The sequence below is a fragment of the Pteropus medius genome, unplaced genomic scaffold (assembly GCF_902729225.1).
Source record: "Pteropus medius unplaced genomic scaffold, Ma_sr-lr_union100, whole genome shotgun sequence".
Classification (NCBI taxonomy): Eukaryota; Metazoa; Chordata; class Mammalia; order Chiroptera; family Pteropodidae; genus Pteropus; species Pteropus medius.
In genome coordinates this window covers 14,328,091-14,349,428 of record NW_024351730.1, presented here as the reverse complement: position 1 = coordinate 14,349,428, position 21,338 = coordinate 14,328,091, and the positions used below count along the sequence as shown (strand labels likewise).

Here is a 21,338-nt window from a genome sequence, read left to right as displayed (position 1 = left end):
TGAGTCAAAAAAACTAATACAAGACACTGGAGAGCTGCTAACTTTAATACATATGAAAATATATTTCACACTGTTTTGTAAATTTGTGGAATAATGTATAATTTGGTAAGAAAATCTAGTACTTCTAACATTTAATTACAGTATAGAAACACTAACATGGATATTGTCACAAAATAGTATGCTAAGACCATGCTGAGACACAGCACTATTCTGGAACACTGATAGAATTGTTCTTTAAGATACACAAAAACAATTTGTGCTGCCACCATCTTGTCAAGACAAGACAGTAGTCCTCCTCCTCAGGGTGTGTTTTTGTTTTTCTCCACACTAGTCTTTCTATATACCACTGTTTCCCAATGTTTCTCAGTCTGCGAAACATCTGTGACCTTGCCAGGACTGGTAGAGAGATGGTATTTGGATAAAGAGAAACTCAGAAAGAAAGATGACAACTAGCAGCTACAAAGGTTTGCAAAAACACACACATATATTCATATACATCATGCATCTTCCCTTCTCACTTCATGGTAGTTACCACCACTTCCTTTGTCTTCATTGCCCCCTCCACCTTCTGGTTTTAAAAAAAAAAGACAAAGATTAATAATAATAATAATAATAATAATAATAACAACAACAACAACAACAACAATAATAATAAATTATTTCTAATTTAAAAGAAAACAAAAAACAGTATTTGCTATTATTAATTATGAAACTTTAAAAACATAACTTCTAAGGATTCTAAGTAATGGACTTAGAAAATAAATAAGATGGAAAATCTTCTCAAAAGAAAAAACAATCCAACCAAGAGCAGGTGGAAAAACAAAACAAGAAATAAAACAAAAATTCTCAAACTAAAGTTGGTATTCCAGAGAGTTTTATTCTTAAAATCCTAACTGGGCAGTACTTATTAACATCTTTTATAAACATAGCTATTTTATATCTGGACATCTTTTTTCCTTTATTGAAAATAAAAGCTTTAAAATGAATGAATGAAATCATGCAAAACGCTTTTAAATTCTTTAGAAAAACAAACTGGCATGTGAGGTTCATGTGTTATTACATTTTGAGTGAACACATTTTAAAAATTCTTTGCATCTAAGTACTTCCTCAGAGCATGTTAGGTAATTATTGAAGAAGTGGTGACTATTTGTTGTTGTTACCTTTATGTTTTTTAAAATGTACTAATTATATTTATCCTAAAATAATTTTGTTGGGTGAAATTGCTGGATATACTCTACATGTCATCTGCTTTCTCATCCAGTACTGGATATATAGACATTAAAATATTGGTGATAAAATAAAAGTTTTCATTATACTTATGAATTGACGGGCTTTTCAAAGTGTAAATATTAGAGTGCCCCTCTTTGACCATCTAAGCCTGTTTTAATATATTATGCTGCTCAAAAGTTTCAAGTCATGGAATGTCTATGACTTAGTTGCTCCTCATTTGCCATGGCAATTCTTGCTCCCTCTCTTACAAATTCTCTTTCTACAGGTTCAAAAAGATTAAGTGACTTGCTCTAGGTTACACAGTTGATTTGTTTTCAGAGCCAGGTCTACGATGTGTCTATTGACTCCTAATCCAGAGTTCTTTTGACTACATCATTTGTTTTCTAGTTTGTAACAGAGGATATATACTATTTTCTGGTGAAAGACCTATATTAAACCATTCTCCAGAGAAATTTCAGGTTCTTAAACTTTGTCAATAAAATCTTAAGCTCTTTCTTCTCTGTTGCCAATATTTGTTTTCTTGGCAAGAGCTGTATTTTCATCAAAAATGTCTGGAAATTTTGTTCTGTTTGAATTATGTAAAATAGTATCTAAGTTGTGCACCTTCAGCTTACAAGAAACAAAGATAGGCTCAGGGTACTCTAGATGAAGGGGCAAGAGTCAGGCAAACAAGGCAAGATAGCACACACTGAATAGGACTTCAGGAAGCTATTTTTATCAGCAGGAAACTCACAGAGACCAGAGCCATAGTGGTCTATTGGTGACCATCACCATCAAGGACAGCAAACCAAATCTGTCCTTGCCAGAAGTCTGACCTGAGAGCTCGTGTCTGTTAACCATCATGATTAGGAGATCACCAGTCCCTCTCATGGCATGCATGATAAGGACCTGGGATGCAACAGCAGCATCAACAAATGGCAAACCCTGGTTTTCAGCCCTATTCTATAAACACAATGAAGGAGCACCAGACTTTCTCTTGATGTTATCAGGAAAGATGTGTTCTGAGATTCCTATTACAGCTTTTATGAACTAGTGAGTGGACCAGTTTGTTGATAGACCACCTCCACATTCTGCTAGAATTAATTGGTTTAAGCACTCAGCCCTAGCCAATTTCATTGGGTCTCTGGGAGCCCTGCCTGAAAGTCAACAGACGGTTTAATCTTGTCCTCTCATGCAAGTAAGAGAAACAGAAAATAATGTTTGAGGTTACTGATCTAGCTTACACTAAAGTGCAGCACTGTTTAGGTAGAACAGAAAGTTTGGAGATGGAAGGACTAGTCCTCAACTTTAGTGCTCATAATGACTCAGTCAAATATGTGATTCAGGTTATTTGTGTGTTTGGAATAACCTGAGGGAAGAAAAAACTTTCCTTTTAGAAAGATTATCCTGATAATTTTTACATATCCTCAAATTATCTTTATCAAGAGTCTATGAAACAGGAAGTAAAGATGACTGTTAGACTAATAATTTTCTTATCTGTTAAAAGGATTATTTCCATGTGAGTTCATTATAATCTCTTAAAGAATATGTTTTAAGGTGTTTAAACTAACAGTTCCTTCAAAATCACTCAGATATACTCCTGGCCACAATTTAATTAATTTTAGTTTACACATGGCTGGAGGCATAAGTACTTAGATCAACTCAAGTCTCCGCAGTCTGCCATGTCTTTCAGTAGCTGCTGATCATGACACCTGGCCCTGGTAAAATCAGACATTTTAGCCATTTTCATGATTGATGTAGGTTACATCAGCCTACCAGTGGTTGACATCAGCTGTTATGCAGGCTGAAATAATGGATTGATTGTGCCTCAATTCATATATTTCATATGTAAAGACAAGACTTTAAATAATGTGATCAGAAAAGGAGCTAGCATTCTAATCTAAGGTAAAATTGAAGCAATCATGATGAAAAATTTCAGCTTACAAATGAAAACTTTTTCTGTTCTATTGTCACATTTCAGTTGGCACTAAAACACAGTATTATATATAAAACACATATAGTATTACATATATGATCTTTAATTTGAAATTGCATTTTTTTGTAATTTTTTGTTATGTTTTAGTTAGTATTTTTAATGCCATTATAGTATTAAAATACTGGAATTCTGGAATTTTGGCAATAATGACTTCAATAAAATTTTAATAGTTGATAGAACATTTATGATAAATTTGTCAAAGTGAAGTTTTGAGTTTCAGAACAATAAATGTCTTTTGTTTGGAGATCTAGAATTGTAAAATCAATTTTAATGAGTCCAGTGACAATTAGAAATTGTACTTGGAAGTTTTGTCTTCCCATTAAACTCCTTTAGAAGAAGAGAAAGCTACTGTAAAGAAGCACATCATAAGATAGACTAAATTTTATTTTTATGATTTCTAGTTTGATTCACTGGGCTTCAGGTTATTTAATAAATTAAAAAATAACATTAAATTGTTAATGTTTAACTTTTGTTTATGTATTTTCCTCTTTTGAGATATAATAAAATTCTCAACCTTTAGAATTAAATACTTTAGTGACAAAATATTGTCATCAGATCAAGGATATGGATTTTTACAAGTGCTTGACTTATTGATATTATAATAATATTTCTGCACATATATAAAGAAACAGAAAATTTTCTCCAAGGAAAGGTTTAAGATAAATGGTTTTTTGGTTTGATATTATTTTCTTTTCTTTTTTTTTTTTTTTTGGTTTGATATTCTTAAAAGAACAAATGGACCTGCCATGTTATAGTCTGCTCTTTCAGAATATTATTCTTTTCAGCATTATTAATAACCATATGACCTTTATAATTACTAAATATGTTAATCATTTTATAATTCTTTCTACTAAGGTTTACTGATTCTCCTGTAGTATTAAGAAAAGAGACTCAAGCTAGGCCAATGACTGTTTTGCTTAAAATCATAGTTCCTTATTTTATTCCAGAGACTATTAAAATGTTTTTCATAAGAAAAAAAAAAAAAAGCTTCTGAGGTCAAATAAGTTTGAAAAACATAAAATAAATAAAGTTTGCAAAGTTTATTTTTGCAGTGTTTCTCTGAGTTTTTATTGTGGTAGTGTGAACTATGGATTGTCAAATGGGGATTTTCTCTATCGATATATTTTATGACCCTCCCCCATCACCGCAAAATATCTGTTGGCTCTGATGTTTTTGAATAACACATTTTATTAAATATTAAGTTTAAGAGGTGAGAGACTTGAGTAGATTTTTTTACGTTTTTATGAATGACTCATTTAATTAAAGTTTGTCTGGCGTGCTTCTGATATGTCCAACAAAATGCTAAATGCTGGTGTATTAATTTTCTATTGATGTCATAACAAATTACAACAAACTTAGAGGTTTAAAGCAGCACAAATTTATTATCATATAGTTCTGTAGTCCAGAAGCCTGACATTTTTCTCATTGGGCTAAAATTAAGATGCTGGTAGGGTTGGTTGCCTTACTTACTGGAGGCTCTTGGGGAAAATTTTCCCTTGCTCATTCCAGTCATTGGCAGAATTAAGTTAATTGCAGTTAGAACTGGATCACCATTTTCTTGCTGGCTATCAGCTAAGAGCCATTCTCAGCTTCTAGAGTTTTTCCTCATTACTTGGCTGCTCCTTCCTCCATCTTCAAGGCCAAGAATAGTGGGTTGAGCCCCCTTTTCAAATATCCCCTCCTTCTTCTATCTCATTTTTCTGAGCCAGGAAAAGTTCTTCACTTTTAAGGATTCATATAATTAGATTGGGCCAACCTACTTAACCCAGGATAATCACATTCATAAAGTCTGTTTTGCTATGGTAAATAATATATTTATGGGTTCCAGACATTATTTCGCTTACTACAACTTGCAACAGAAGATTGAATGAAACTCGTTCTGCCTTCTAGTAACTGACTTTCAGTTACTATGAGTCTCATGATACCTAATTTCATAAGTAAACATTAATCAACCAATTAATATGATATTTAAGAAATTTATGATGGGATCCAAAGATCACAATACTCTCACACTTTCTCACCGTCAGAATACTTGATAAGCTGCTAAAGTAGGAATGATATATTTTCATGATAGGCATGAGTAGTTATTCTTGGGGAAAATTCTACTGTGAGTATTTCCTCTTCTTTTCCTCCTCACTCCCCTTCTCCCTCTCTCACATTTTCCCTCTCATTCTGATAGTCTAACACATGAATTCAGACTCAATATGTCTGCGGGTAAGGAGATGTTTTTATATACAAGACACGTGATTCACAGTCTTGAATTACATCTCTTTCCTCCATCCAGATCAGATAAAGAAATGGGATTTTGTAAAGACAGATGCTGATAAAGCAATTGAAATCATACTACTTTCTACCTTCAGTTACTGCTTTTTGCCCTTAGACACTTCTCACTCTCCTCCTGCCAAATGTCTTCTTGGCTGGCTCTTTGTTTCTTTTGATGTGGGTGACTTTCAGCTGTAGTAGTTCAAAGCAGTGGTGTGGCCTTTAGATAAAATTAAATTAAAGGCTGCATTTCTCCCACCCACATTTTTGTTTTAGTAGCATTAGCTTGCTAGTTCTTTGGGTCTTGAGTTTTAAATAAAATAGAATGAAAACTTTTTTTTTTTTTCGAGGATGTACTTTATTGACTAAAATGAACTTTCTCTAGTCAGATCTAATTTCCATTTTCCCTGGGCAACATTGCATAAATATGCCAACTTTTCTTTCCTTAGGTTAACTTTTCTCAACTCTATGCAGACCATCTCCCTGGGTTTAACACATTCTTCTCTGAGCTTTAGACATGGAAATGAGTTTAGTTATCCTCCCTTGAGACTATCTTCTGGTCACTTATATTAGAATTTGAGTTTCCTTTACAGTGTGTGACCTACCCTTTTACAGATTATTTCTCAGGATGGGTTACTTGTACACCCCATTAAGCCCAGTGAGAACTTATAAAACCAACTGAATTACGAACATAGAATGTTTAATTCAGTCTTATTCTGCTTATGAATACTACAGTCTCCATCAGGCATGACTTATTTCATGTCTTTCAAATAATATTATCTCTCCTGCTCCTACCACTTCTTTTTCTCAGAAAAAAACAAAACAAAACAAAATAGTCTTTTGTGTAACAGGAGATCTATAAATCGATAAATTTTCTGAATCCTATGAAGTTAGTTAATTCTAACTAAAATTATAAGAAATATTGTTTCTAATAAGGAATTGACCAACTGTACTGCAAATGAGTCCTCAGTATTGGCAGTATTTAAATTTAATGTTTTCAGAGAATGGGCAAGCTATATCTGTTCCAGATATTCTTACCTAATACTGTTATTCATTTTGATTAGACCTATAATTCCCATACATATTTTGGAAATTATTTATCTGAAACATTACTCAAGGCAAATTATGTTCAGTGGAGAAAATCAACAAAGTTCTGGTTATCAAATAAGCAGCTACTCTTTATTATAATCACTGGCTCTTTGAGATTTATTAGGTGGCAAATTATTATGCATCATATTAAAAGAAAAAAAAAGACAAATGCCCATAACGTCCTTGCTTAATTCTGAACTATTTAAAACTCCACTCTATATATGTATTTTTAAAATATCACCTTTTTAAATAACAGATTAGCATTCACAAAGAATATTTTTGGCCATTTATTGTGACTGAAGGGAGCTACATTTTCTTTTAATGTAGGAGTATTGTCAGAGACACTCCTCGCTCACTGTGTGACAGCACTATAATTAGCTTCAGGTAAAGAGTCCTGATGGGATTCTGGGGCTATGGAGAGGAAAGGAAGTATATGGACAAGGACCCCAGAAATATCAAATCCTGTTGCCTATCTCCAGGAAGAAATGAAATAAAAACAAAATTTTCTAATTTAATTTTGCCCTGAATTCCAATGCAGATAATTTGAGTAACTTGACCTGGGTCACTAAAATACTTCTTTTTACTAAGGTATATATTTTCAGATCATATCCCCTCACCTCATTCTCTCCATTCAGAGCTTTCCACATTTCACTAGGCGTAGGGAAGAGGCAAATTCGCTTATGTCCTTTCTGTGAGAGGCATCATTTAACACTCGATTTGACTGAATAAAAGGAAAGTATAAAACTAACATTGGTTTAAATAATATAAAATTTTACTTCTCTCTCAAAATTAAAAACACGAGGTAAGCGATTGCCGAGGCTGACTTGGTGGTTTCACAGATATTAGGACCCCAGTTTCCTTCCAACATTCTGCTCCACCAGCCTCAACACATGGCCTCCATTCCCAAGGTTTTCTCATAGACAAAAATGGCTGTTGGTGCTCCCACCCACCATCACATTGTCATTACAAGAGTAGGAAAGATCAGAGAAGAGTCTCTTTAAGTAGGCATCTTAGAACTCTCACACAGCACTTATGCTTAGATATTAATTGTCAGAGCTTAGTCATATTGACATACCTAGGTAGTAAGGAGGCAGGAACATTAATCTTTAAACTCTATATACTGCTGCCAATAAAAGTTGACTCTTTCATCTCTAAAATTCTGAACATTTTTTATATTGCTTTTAAAATTATTTAAGAGGCTTTGAGAAGTCTATGATGTTTTTAAAGTTAAAGTGATATTAACCTGAGAAACAAGATATATAGACTTTATTTTCATTATTTTAACCATCATTTTAAAACCTAAGGCAAGTCACAAACTTTGGGTACACCATTTTTTCCACTACACAAAGAGAAACACCATATTTGATGGCTTAGCAGCTTAATTTTTTTACTTGTTTCTGCTATTGCTGAATGTCATTTTATGTATTGTTTTAAAGGATGGTTATTTGCTTCTTTATTATTTTAGACTCCCTCTACCAACACATGTACAAATTAAACAATGTTAAATTTTGTGATAATTACCTGAATGGTATTCATTAACAAACATACCATTTACTATGTGTCAACTACTACTCTAAGAGCTTTAGAGATATTGACAGCTTGAATCCTCATAACCACCCTTTATGATGAATACTAATATTATTTCTATTTTATAGATGAAGAAACTGAGGCACAGAAATGATAAATAACTCATAGTTGTACAAGGGAGGATGTTATTTGAACTAAGGCAGTCTGATTGTGAAATACATGCTTGATAATACTGTGTTACAGAGTCTCTAGAAATAGATGCTTCATTTCTAAAGTACCAAACTTACTTCAATTTAATTTTTATTAAAGTTTAGTTGACATATGATATTACATTATTTTCAAGTGTACAACATAGTGATTCAACATTTATATACTTTCTGATGCAATCACTACAATGTCTAGTAACCACTTTTCCCCATGCAACAAGCATAGTAATTATTATTTGATAGTACAAATATAGAAACTTCAGGAAGAGTAGATGAAATGCTTGGTTTTAGCTGATAATGTCAATCAGAGCTGTAAATAGAACTCAGGTTTCCTAACTTCAAATGAATGCTAAAATAACATGAGCCCTCTCATCTATTTGCAGACAGTAATATTTAGGACATTCTTCTATAGAAAAACACATTCTGATCTTTTAAAATGAACTATTGAGAGAGACGAAATGTGAGTCCAAATTATTTAACCTTATTTTCTTTCCTTTTTATAGATTTAATACATTTTTGGTCACAAAGAAACTATATGCCATGAGGTTAAAAACCGAATATTTGACAGAAGAAAATATGCTTCTTTTGTTGCTTACCAAAGTATACTATTTATATATTTGGAAACAAATTACTGAAATTCTTATACCTAGAGTCATATGAAAATGATTTATGTCTCTTTTCCAATGAGTGTTTATGTTTATTATTGGATTTACTTTATTACCTTAATTTTTATTAAAGATTATATTCATAAAAAGATAAGGCAAGGGCAAATCTAATATTTGAAAAGTAGAATAAAATGTAATTTTGAGCCTATTGAATCCCATCAACTAAAAGCATGATTTAAACAATTCAGGTCTTCATAGAGATAATCATGAAATATAAATGTTTACAAAGTATATGCAACATGTGTTTTACAAACTCTGGATTTTATTTTCAGGAGCTTTTGAATCATTACTGCTCTTTATAATCTGTATCTGTTATAAAATCAAATAAAATGATAAAAATTTAATTCATATCAATAGAAAGAAAAGAAAAACAAAATAATTAATAAGAAAATGTATTTGTTTTAGGAAATAAATGAGACAATAATGAAGCTGAGGTGCCTTGAAGAGAAACTTCAATTGTCGTCTCCAGAGAGGCCTCATGAGATGGCATTACTTTGGTGAATTTATGAAGGTTCAGAGTGTAAACAGTTTTCACAGGATCTCTGACCAGACTTGGAGAGACAGATGAAACAATTAAATTTAGAAGACGCTGGAATATATACAATATCTGCCCAATCTGGTGTGAACATTGGTTAATAACAACCCATAGCTTTCCTTTTCTCCCAAGAATTGTTACTGGCCAAAGAGAAGCCACCTTCCCAAACCTCTTGCAAGTGGACTTTGGCCAATGACTGTGGACTTTGGACATGGGTGTTCTAAAGGGCAGCTTCTTAACTTAAGGTAAAATTACCTCTGTGGTACACTTTAAACTTTAGAAATTCACTGTGGGATCAGAAGGAAGTTATTCTCCAGCTGAGACATAGCTTTGCTTAGCTTTTCCCCCTACTCTTTCCTGCTTCTCTCATCCTAATTCTTATAAAAGCACTCTTCCAAAATACCATTGAAAAACAATCCTCAAATCAGGCTGTGTTTCTAGGGAGCACAACCTAAGAGAATGTTTAAACACCTTCCTGCCTTTCAGTGGGAAGGAGGTATTAACTCTAGTCATGATTGGAGGCAAACCAAAACAAACAACATTCAAATGGTGTTGTCACGTGGTTACTGAGCGAAATTGCTTGTGAACACATGAAGATAGCTGTTGGGGTTTTCCTGTTAAGAACTGGAGAAACTGCAGGTCACAACAAGAATAAGTAAAATTTACTGCTAATATGTCTTCATTTTATACCTAGGACTGGAGTGGCCTGGGAAATGTGTTACATTACCATATAAAACAGGCATTTCCAGTCACTGGATTACTTTTTATCTTCTATTCATATTAATATATCTCTTGTTATATGAGGAAAGCCATAGTGGTAATCCGAACATGGCTTATGCATACACTCAGAGCTAATAGAGTACATGATTTTGAGGTTAACTTCTGGACCATGATAAATGCTGATGAGTGATATCTACCCAATTTTTTGATTTACCTTCATAATACTTACAAACACTGCAAACCGGAGCCTTATTTAGAATAATTTTCCTATCTTTTGCTATAACATTTTTCTTTATTAAGTTTTTTTCTAAATATTTTATTTGATTCATACTTTTTGAACTTGGAAATTTCTCTGAGATATCACTTAGGTCAACTTGACTTTATTTTTTTATGTTCACACACACATTAGTTATATACGGACTGACAATTTCTAAGTTTATTTTCATAAAAACTACTAACATTTGTTCTGTGTGGATATTATCAGTTGGAATCTTAAAGCAAATTCAATTCTTTCAATTACAAGTTCTAAGTCTACACCTCATTTTCTCCCCCTTCTCTCACACTACCCAATACTTTCAAAACCTGGGCAGAGCTGAAATAAAAGAAATTATCTAAATCTTAATCACTAGCAAAATGCCAGGTCATTCTATCTTAGAACACTGATTACAAGGATTTTCAAGGCTGTTAGTCTATCTTCATGTTTTTGGGTCAGCACTAAATCTAATAGTTGAGAGCCCAGAATTTAACCTCTTTTTTAGTTTATCTTTAAAAATGATTACTTTATATTTTCGGATTAATCTAGAAGCTAAAGTTACCACAGTTCTCTCAAAAATCACTATCATTTCATAACTATATGGGAATCAGGAAATCCTTAACACCTAAGACAGCGTGAATAAACTTCTTTTATCAGAATTGATGTCTATCAGGACTATAGACTGCTGAATCTAAGCATATCAGTCATTTTTAAAACTAGGAAATTTCTTTCATTCATAAATAATTCCAGATTTGCCAGTCAGAGTCACTATGGCTCCATCACTAGAGGTTTATTTATTTGGCTTAGGGCTTTGCTTTTCTGTGATTTGATTTAACAACCTGAATGTTGGGCATTGAAGCTAATTTCACTTGCATCCTTATCTGGAAATGTTTTGCACTAAGAAAAAAATGGTATTTTCCTTCTGGCCCCATCACTTTTTTATTTTATTATTTTTTTCTTTTAAGACTTTAAATCAGAACAAACAAGATAAGAATAACATTCCTAAGGACAGTTTTTCCTATCTATAACATAAGACTAGTCTATTATTTTTCAAAGTGTGTTCTGTGGAGATATTAATAAATGACATGGTTTTCTTTGACTAGATGGTACTGTGGCTACTCTACATCACAACAAAGAATTATAGTGCAATTAGAAGCTTTAAAAAAGTTATAGGAAAAAAAGAACTTATTTTCTTGTTTAAACTTTGTTTAACTTTGTTTTTCAGACTTAAATGACCAAAAAATAATTTTTAAAAGCATATCTCATGTAAGCCACCGATACTGGGGCTACTATTTGAGAAATACTGGTTTAGTATAAAATCAAGGTATTTATATTATAAATCAAGGTCATACATGAATAACACAGCATCCTCATATAAGGACTTCCAACATGAATGTGATTACCCTGGGTTATAATTTATGGAAAAGCAGTCTTAGGCCTCTGACAGACAGGCCTGGGGGCAAATACTTCACTTAGATAACTGGTTGGATGCCAAGCAATTAGCTTTTTTCCTTTCATCTATACTTACTTCTTAAGTGATATCATATATTTTCATGGATTTAAATACAGTTGCGAAGCCTGATTAATCTTTAGTACTCATGTTTCCTCTGGTCATCAGACTTGCATCTCCAACTTCTTAGAACCTCCACATGGGAAGAATAAATTTACAAGGCCAAACCAATGGGTCTTCACATATCTTAGTATCTGGCCCTATGATTCAAACCAATGCTCATAAATCATACCCATAAATTCAAGTTTCTTATATTTCATAAATTCTTATTCTGAATCTGACTACTTATCACCACTTTCACTGACATTATCCTGGTTCAAACTAGTATACTCTCTTGTCTGAACTATAAGGTTCTTATGCTCCATCACTAGTGTCTCACTTTCCCTCCTGACCCAGTACTGCAAATTCACTGCATAGTAGTTAAATTAGATTTTGTTTTAAAATCTACTATCAGATCAAGGAAACTTTCCTGCCCAAACAGTCCTACTTTCTCATTATGTTAAAGTAAAATTAGAAATCTTGACTTATTCCCTACAAGGCTCTATATGTTTGGCCATGACCACCTCTGAAACCTCATTCTCTGATGGGCTCCACGTTACTCAGCCCATTCCACCCACACTGGTTTCCTTGTGGTTAGTCAAAGAACACTTCAAGGTCATAATGCCCTAGGGCTTTTTCGTTGCTGTTTCCTCGGCTCTATCTTCCTGTCTCCAGATGTGAACATTACTTTTTTTATTTCTTTCAAGTTGCTCCTCAAATGTCATTTCTTGTTTCTATGTTATTTTATTTTTCTTTGTAGTGCTTATATTTACCTGATGTTATATATTACTTGTGTATTTATTTTCTGTCACCCCACTAAAATGCTAGAATGTGATCTCTTTCACAGTAAGGTTTTCTCTGTTTTCTTCATTGCTGTTTTCTAGAATGGTGTCTGAAACATTTTATCTATCTATCCATCCATGTGTAACCATATGTATAATAATATGTATTATAACATATGTTATAGTACACATAATTATACACATCCCATATAATGTATGTATAATTGCTTTTAAAGCTAATAACCAACCCCTAACTCAAGATTGTTTAATTTGATCTGCCTTTTTGGGTTTTGTTTTTAGCAACAAGCTAGTGTATGATCTGTTTTTAATCTTTTGTTCTAAGTCTAACAAGTGTCAAGCACCCTTTTAAGTGGCTTATATTCTTCCTTCTCAGCAACCCTATGGAGTAGGAAAAATAGTGTTATCCTTGTTTTAGAAAAGGAGAGTGAGGCATAAAAGAATTAACTTATTTTCTTAAATTACACGGCAGAGCCAAAATTCAACTGTGGCAGTCTGTCTCCTGAGTCTGTACTTGTGACCACCTTCATGAACTTTGCCCTGGCGTCTTCCTCTGAGCAGTGAGTAAGGCTAAATGGCAAGGAGAGTCGAAGGGAACAATATCTCAGGATGCATCTCAGGGAGGCTTTGTCAGGAGGCTTGTGCAGCTGTCTGGGCCAGGAACTTCAGACTTTTTCAGTTCCATTGTACCACTAAGGGCTTCTATTTGTATTTCTACTCCCTTGTCTATGGTCACATGAAATTTGAAATGGTACGAAGAATCAAGCTATTATAATTATCACATGTCATCACTGACTTTCAGCAGTTTTGTGCTGTGGACCACAGACAGAAAAAGTTTTTTATAATAAATTTTGCATTCAGTTTCCTTTTCTGCTTTCATTTTGGGTCACCTCAGTTTTGGATTTCAATTCTGTTTGTACATTTGAATCACCCAAGGAGCTTTTAAAAATACTTGGCCCTGTCACATAACAATTAACTAAAACTCTCCAAGGGTAAAGCCACGGTAACCCTATTTTTTATCGTTCCCTTGGTAATTCTAATGAGCAACTAGGATTGAGAACTATTGCCTTAGATCAGTGGTTCTCAAACTTAAGCATGTGTCAGTATCACTAGGAGGACTTATTAAACACAGATTGCTTGGCTCCACCCCCAGAATTTCTGACTCAGTAGGTCTGGGGTAGGGCTGGAGAATTTGCTTTTCCAACAAGTTCCCAGGTGATTCTGGTGCTGCTGGTTCCAGGCCACACTTTGAGAACCACTGCCTTAGACCAAAACATGGTGCTTTTAACAGTACCTTACTGAGGTTTTAGAATAGCCAATCTGCTCTGATACTTTAATGTTTCCTACCAACTCTTCTAAATTCCTATCCTCCACAGGCACAGAACTTAAGCACTAATATTCAAGAAATAATATTTTAACCATTCGCTGAGAGAGTCATATTACAAATTCCCACATTGTTTGATATTTGTTTTGTCTCCAGATTTCTATTATTACCAATAATGCTCAACAACTCCCTTGAACATATATATCCTAATTGCCTTGTGCAGATGGTCTGTATTCTCTAGTATGAAAACCACCACATATCGTTATTTATATTTAAATTCACTAAAATTAAATATACATTTTCTGTCACACTAGCCACATGAGTACCTATCATATTAGACAATAAAATAGAACATTTCCATTATTATAGAAAGTTTTATTGCATAGTGCTGGTTAGATGTTTGTCGAACTTATTTTCTTTACCTGGGCATGCAGCTAAATACATTTTCCAGTCTCTTACACTGAGGCCTGGCCATGTCACTAGATCTTATCCATAAATTATGAGGAAATGATATATCTCTTCTGGACTAAACATGGAAGAAAAATGTGTTCCTGAACGATTGCATGAAACAGGAAGTGAGCCCCCTTTTCAAACCAAGGTGAACTATGACTTGTGTGAGAAATAAATCTTGATGTGTTAATCTATTATGTTAAGGTGTTTAGTTATAACATTTAAATCATCTTGATTAGTATGTACATTGCCCTACAAAAACATTAGGAATAGTGATATAACAGTCTTAAGTACCAATAATTTTTCTTCAAAATACTGCAGACATTAATTAATCTATTATTATTGTCATTTGCTTCGCATAATAGGCACTTGAATTCATTTTAATATTTTTTATTTCTTTGTAGGTAATTTTTTTCTCTTGATATTTGCAGAAATGTTCTATAATCATTAAAATATTTATTTTTATGTATGTCTACATTTTTTGTACTTGGTGAACCCTTTAAATATTCAAGCTAATGTTCATTTTCAGCTTAAGAATGTTTCTATTATTTTTTGATTATTGTTGTGGATCTGTTTGCTTTATACTATCATGAATTCTTTAAGCTTTTTTCCCCTCATAGATTAAATTTCCTGGATCTAGTTCCTTTTTTTTTTATCATTGGTTATCAGTCAGCTCAGACTTCCATAACAAAAAACCACTGACTGAGTTCCTTAAACAGCAGTTATTTGTGAGCAGTTTTGGAGACTAGTCCAAGATTAAGGTTCTGGCAGATTTGGTTTCTGGTTAGGGCTTTCCACCTGGCTTGCAGATGGTGGCCTCCTAATTATGTCTTTATAGGGCCTTTCCTTGGTGCATAGGAACAGGGAGAGAGATAGAGAGAGAGCTTTCTCCTTTCTGTCCTGATAAGGATACTAATCCTAAGGGATCAGGGCTCTACCCTTATGACCTCACTTAACCTTATTTACTTCCTTAAAAGTCCCGCCTCCAAATATAGCCATATTGAGAATGAGAGTTTCAACATATAAATTGAGGGAAGAGAGAGACATGAGCATTCAGTCCATAACAATCACTTAGTTTTTATTCCTTTATGATCCTCAGAAATATGGGTGAATTTGAATAGTCTTCTATTTATACTAAATAGATTTCCTTGTTACTAATTTGTTTTTCAGAACCTACATCATATTTTAAATTTTGACCTCTTGTTTTTCATCTTGTTGCAAATTTTTTTGACTCTCATATTGTTTTCTTTTTCTAGTGATTACTTGCTCTAATGTCAAAGATGTGTTTTGATTTTGATGATACAAAAATTTAATGAAGAATATTTGTTTCTTTAGGAATTGAAACATTGAATCCAATGAGCAAAAGAGGGACTTACTAGAAGGATTATGGGCTAATTGAGGAAACTGAAGGGCAAGCTGAACCAGTAAGAACTGAAAAGTTCCAAGAACTTTGTCTTCAGACACCGTAAACAAATGTCTCAGTTCCAATTATGTTTACTCTCAGCGTGATTCTGCTCAAAATTTAAATTCTTGGAGATAAAAATCGCATTGACTTCATTTAGGTTATATTTTCTATATCTACAGCGTGTCATTTTTGGGATAAAATATGTATGTTCTATCGAACAAACAAAAATAATCATTATTAAGGTGGAAAGTAAAATATTTTTTCAATCAATTTTTTACCTTGCTGAGCATAATTTTAACCTTTCGAGGCTGGAAAATATTTTTCTGACAGTATAATTTCTTGTAGGACATCTATTACAGTGAGAAAGATTTTAAAATATTATTCTTAAGGATGAGCTTTTTTCTTCTTTTTGGTATCATTTCATTGCTTCTGTGGCTTTCTGTGCAGTAAGGTAACTTATTATTTATTTTGATCACAAATCAAACCCCTCACCTGTCTTAGGGGATGCTATTATATTTTTGTCAGGGCTTCTTCCTCACTACCAGTTTTATTGAGATATTATTGACATATGACATATGTTAACGTGTACAATAGAATGATACAATATACAAACATGTAAGACCTCATTTAATGTTGTCAATAAGTTCTTGGAAACTGCGATTTTAAGTGAAACAACAAATAATTTATTATAAGCTAATTGATATAAATTGATTTTAACATATAATTATAAGCTAATTGGTATAAACAAAAATTAAGTTCTTACAGCATATTACAAAACTTCTAAATAAAGACCCTAAACACTTCTAATATTAAACATTAAAATAAATGTGAGCCATACATACATTTAAGAGAGACTAAAAAAAACAAGTAAGACAATTCCTTTCCAACCTGCTTATATCAGTTCAGGGTGGCGGGTGGCTAGAGACTGTCCAGACAGCTCAGAGCACCAGTTGGGACCCAAACTTGAATAGAATGCCCTTCCATCACAGGGCACACTCACACTCACAGTCATTCAGAGGGGGTCACTTTAGACATGTCACCTCACTTCATATGCACATCTTTTGGATGTAGAAAGAAACTAAAGTACCTGGATAAAACCCGTGCAGACATGGGGAGAATATATAAACTCCACACAGACAGTGGCCTCTGCCAGGAATCAGGTTTTTTTCTTATTAACATTAGAATAAAGTGATGTTATTCGAGGACCTGCAGTGTATTGAGAAATGATTACCACGATAAGGTTAGTTAACACTTTCATCACCTCACATAATAACTTTTTTTGTGTGTGTGGTGATGATTACATTTAAAATTTACCCTTTTAACAGCTCTAAGATATATAATACAATATCTTTAATTATAGTCGCCGTGCTGTACATCTCCCATTTTTCCCTCACCCCTAGCTCCTGGTAACCACCATCCTACTGTCTATTTCTATGAGTTTGTTATCTTAAGATCCCACATATAAGAATGTGCAGTATTTGTCTTTCTCTGACTTATTTTACTTTGTATAATGCCTTCACGGTCCATCCATGTTGTTGCAAATGGCAAGATTTTCTTCTTTTATATGACTGGATAATATTTTATTTTGTGTATGTCTATATCTATGTCTATGTCTCTGTCTATCTATCCATCCATCCATCTATCCATCCATCCATCTATCATCTATCTGTCTGTCTGTCGGTCTGTCTATCATCTATCTATTTATCTATCTATTTATCTATCTATCTATCTATCTATCTATCTATCTATCTATCTATCTATCATCATCATCTATCTATCTATCTACCTATCTATCTATCTATCTATATCTATCATCTTCCTATTATCACATTTTTTAAAATATATTCATCCATTTATAGACAGATTGTTTCCATGTATGGGCTGCTGTGAATAATGAGGCAATAAACATAGGGATGCAGATATCTCTTCAAGATATCGAAAGCATTTCTTTTGGTTACATACCTAGAAATGGAATTGCTAAGTCATATGCTAATTCTATTTTTAATTTTATGAGGAACCCAATTGCTAAGTCATATGCTAATTCTATTTTTAATTTTATGAGGAACCATTTTCCATAGTTGCTGGCTCAAGTTACATTTTCACTAAAGTGCACAAGGATTTCCTTATCTCCACATCCTCTCTAATAATTGTTGTCATGTCTTTTTTCATAATAGCGATTTTAACATATGTGAGATGATGGCTTTCTGTGGTTTTGATTTATATTTCCCTGATTAGTGAAGTTGAGTATGTTTTCATGTACCTGTTGGTCATTTGTATGTCCTCTTTGGAAAAAATATCTTTTCAAGTCCTTTGCCTAATTTTAAATTAGATTTTTTTTGCTATTGAATTGTATGGGTTTCTAATATTTTGAATATTATCCTCTCTCAGATATTTGGTTTGCAAATATTTTCTTAATTCTATAGGTTGCCTTTTCATTATGTTTATTTTATTTATTCTTTTTGGTATGGAGATTTTTTTCATTTGATGTAGTCTCAGGGTCATTTTTTATGTATTTCCTGGACACACAGCTCTTTTACAGGAGTGTCGATGATTAGTTGGTCCTAATCTGGACCTGTCTGCATTGTATAATTCAGAAATATCTTGATCATCTTAATATTTGGATGGTACATTTAATATTTCTAAGACTGATGCATAATTCCTCCAGTTTTCATATTTTAAATGTCATTTTCTTTGGTATCTAGGAGAAGAGATTTAAATACTGTGACTCCAATATCAGTCTACACACAATATTCCAAATAAATGAGGTTGCCCAACATAACATGTTTTAAACATTTTAAACAAGCAGATGTAATATATTCATGAAAAAAAATATCACAGTATATTTTCCTCAGGGATAACATTCAAAACATTATGCATTAAGTATTAGATTATTAAATGTATAACAGAGGAAAAATGAATTATGTCAACAGGGTAAGTTATATGGGTAAACCTCAATTAAGGAATGGCAGACTTGAAAATGAGAGGCTTTGAGTAGCAGAAGACACAGATTATCTAAGGAAATGTTTATAAAGAGAGAGACAACAGGTTCTGCAATAAAATGCTGGAAGTTACAGACCATAAACTATATACATTTTACATTTTGGCTAAATAATGGATTTGACTATTATCGAAGTTTATTTACCTAAGGTATTTAAAATAGTCAGATCTGCTTTTTTTCAGGCTTTATAATTTTAAAAAAAAATTCAATTATAGTTAGAAAACAATACTATATTAGTTTTAGGTGTACAACATAGTGTTTAGACATTTATATAATTTAAGTAATCACTCTGATAAATCAAGTACCCATCTGACATACTATATAGTTATTACAATATTATCGACTCTTTCTCTTATGCTGTATTTTACATACCCATGACTATTTTGTAACTACCAGTTTGCACTTCTTCATTGCTTTCCCTTTTTCACCCATTCCCCTTCTCTCCTCCCCGACCTCCACCAGTCAGGCAACCATCAAAACGTTCTCTGTATCTATGAGTTAGTTTTGTCTTGTTCATTCATTTATTTTGTTTTTAGATTCCACATGTAAGTGAAATCATATGGCATTTGTCTTTCTCTGTCTGGCTTATTCCACACAGCATAATACTGCTAGGCCTGACCATGTCGTAGATGACAAGATTTTATTTTTTATTTTATTTTATTTATTTTTTTAATGGCTGAGAAATATTCCATTGTATATGTACCACTTCTTTTTTATTCATTCATCCATGATGGACACCAAAGTTGCCTCTTGGCCATTGTAAATAGTACCACAATGAACAAATGGATTCACATGTCCCTTAAAAGTAGTGTTTTGTGTTTCTTCAGATAAATTCCCAGAAGTAAAATTATTGGGTCCTTCTTTGCCTCTAGTTATAGCCTTTGTTGTAAAGTCTACTTTGGTATAAATAAATATATATAAGCTACCCCAGCTTTTTGTTTGTTTATTTGTTTCCATTTTCATGAAATAACTTTTTTTCCTTTTTTAGTCTGTATGTGTCTTTGATCTGAAGTGAGTCTCTTGTAGGCAGCATATGTAAGGGCCTTGTTTTCTTATCCATTCAACCACATTATCTTTTAACTGTAGCATTTAATCCATTTACTTTTAAAGTAATTATTGGTAGATACATAGTTATTACCATTTTATTATTCATTTTTTTAATCTTTTTTTTTTTTTTTTCTTTTCTTCTTATAGAAGTCCCTCTAACATTTTTAATAATACTGGCTTGGTGGTGATAAACTCTAACTTTTTCTTGTCTAGGAAGCTCTTTGTCCTTTAATTCTAAATAATAGCTTTGCTGGGTAGAGTGAGTAATCTTGTTGTAGGTCTTAGCTTTTCATCACTTTGAATACTCCATGCTAATCACCTCTGGCCTGCAAAGTTTCTGTTGAGAAATCAACTGACAGCCTTATGAGAGCTTCCTTTTAGATAGCTAACTTCTTTCCTCTTGCTGCTTTTAAGATTTTCTCTTTGTCTTTAGATTTTGGCATTTTAATTATGATGTGTCTTGGTGTGGGTCTGTTTGGACTCATTTTGTTTGGGACTTTGTGCTTCCCAGGCTTGTATGTCTAGGAAGATTTTGGTCATTATTTCTTCAAATAGATTTTCAATTTCTTGCTCTAGCTCTTCTACTTCTGGTATACCTATGATGGAAATGTTGTTATGCTTGATGTTGTCTCAGAGGCCCATTAAACTATCCTTGTTTTTTAGATTCTTTTTCCTTGTTGCTCTTCTGATTGAGTGTTTTCTGCTGTCTTATCTTCTAAATTGCTGCTTCATCCTCTGCCTCATCTCACCTATTATTGATTACCTCTAATGTTGTCTTTATTTCAGTTACTATATTGTTCATTTCTGACTGCTTCTTTTTTATGGTTTCTATCTCAATTTTTACATTTTCCATCTCTTTGTTAAAATTCTCTCTCAGTTCATCTACTCTTCTCCTAACTTCACTGAGTATCTTTATAACTGGTGTTTTGAACTCTGCATTTGGTAGATTGCTTGTCTCCATTTTTTTTAGTTCTTTTTCTGGAGCTTTTTTCTCTTGTTTCATTTGGAACTTGTTTCTTTGTCTCCCCATATTGGCTGCCTCCCTGTGTTTGTTTCTACATATTAGGGAGGGCTGCTGTGTCTACCAGTCTTAGTAAAATGGCCTTATGTAGTAGATGTCCTGTGGGTTCCAGTGGTGTAGTCTCTCTGGTTATCTAAGTTGAGTGCTCCAGGTCTGTCCCTTTTATGGGTCGTATGTACTCTCTTCTTGTAGTTGATCCACATTGCTGTTTGCACATCAGTGGGAGGGATTGATCTTTGGGCTGATTGATTGTGATGACTGTCCAGTGACTATAGTAGAGGA

At 33.1% G+C, this 21,338-nt stretch overlaps 1 long non-coding RNA gene across 1 annotated transcript in view; it reads left to right on the top strand.

The window, feature by feature from the left end:
- The window catches only part of LOC120588124 (uncharacterized), a 124,316-nt gene extending 107,775 nt beyond the window's left edge, over positions 1-16,541 (top strand). Inside the window, exon 5 of the long non-coding RNA XR_005649145.1 lies at positions 15,921-16,541. This is a non-coding gene — a long non-coding RNA (uncharacterized LOC120588124). The remainder of the gene's footprint in view (positions 1-15,920) is intronic.
- Positions 16,542-21,338: the final 4,797 nt, after the last annotated feature.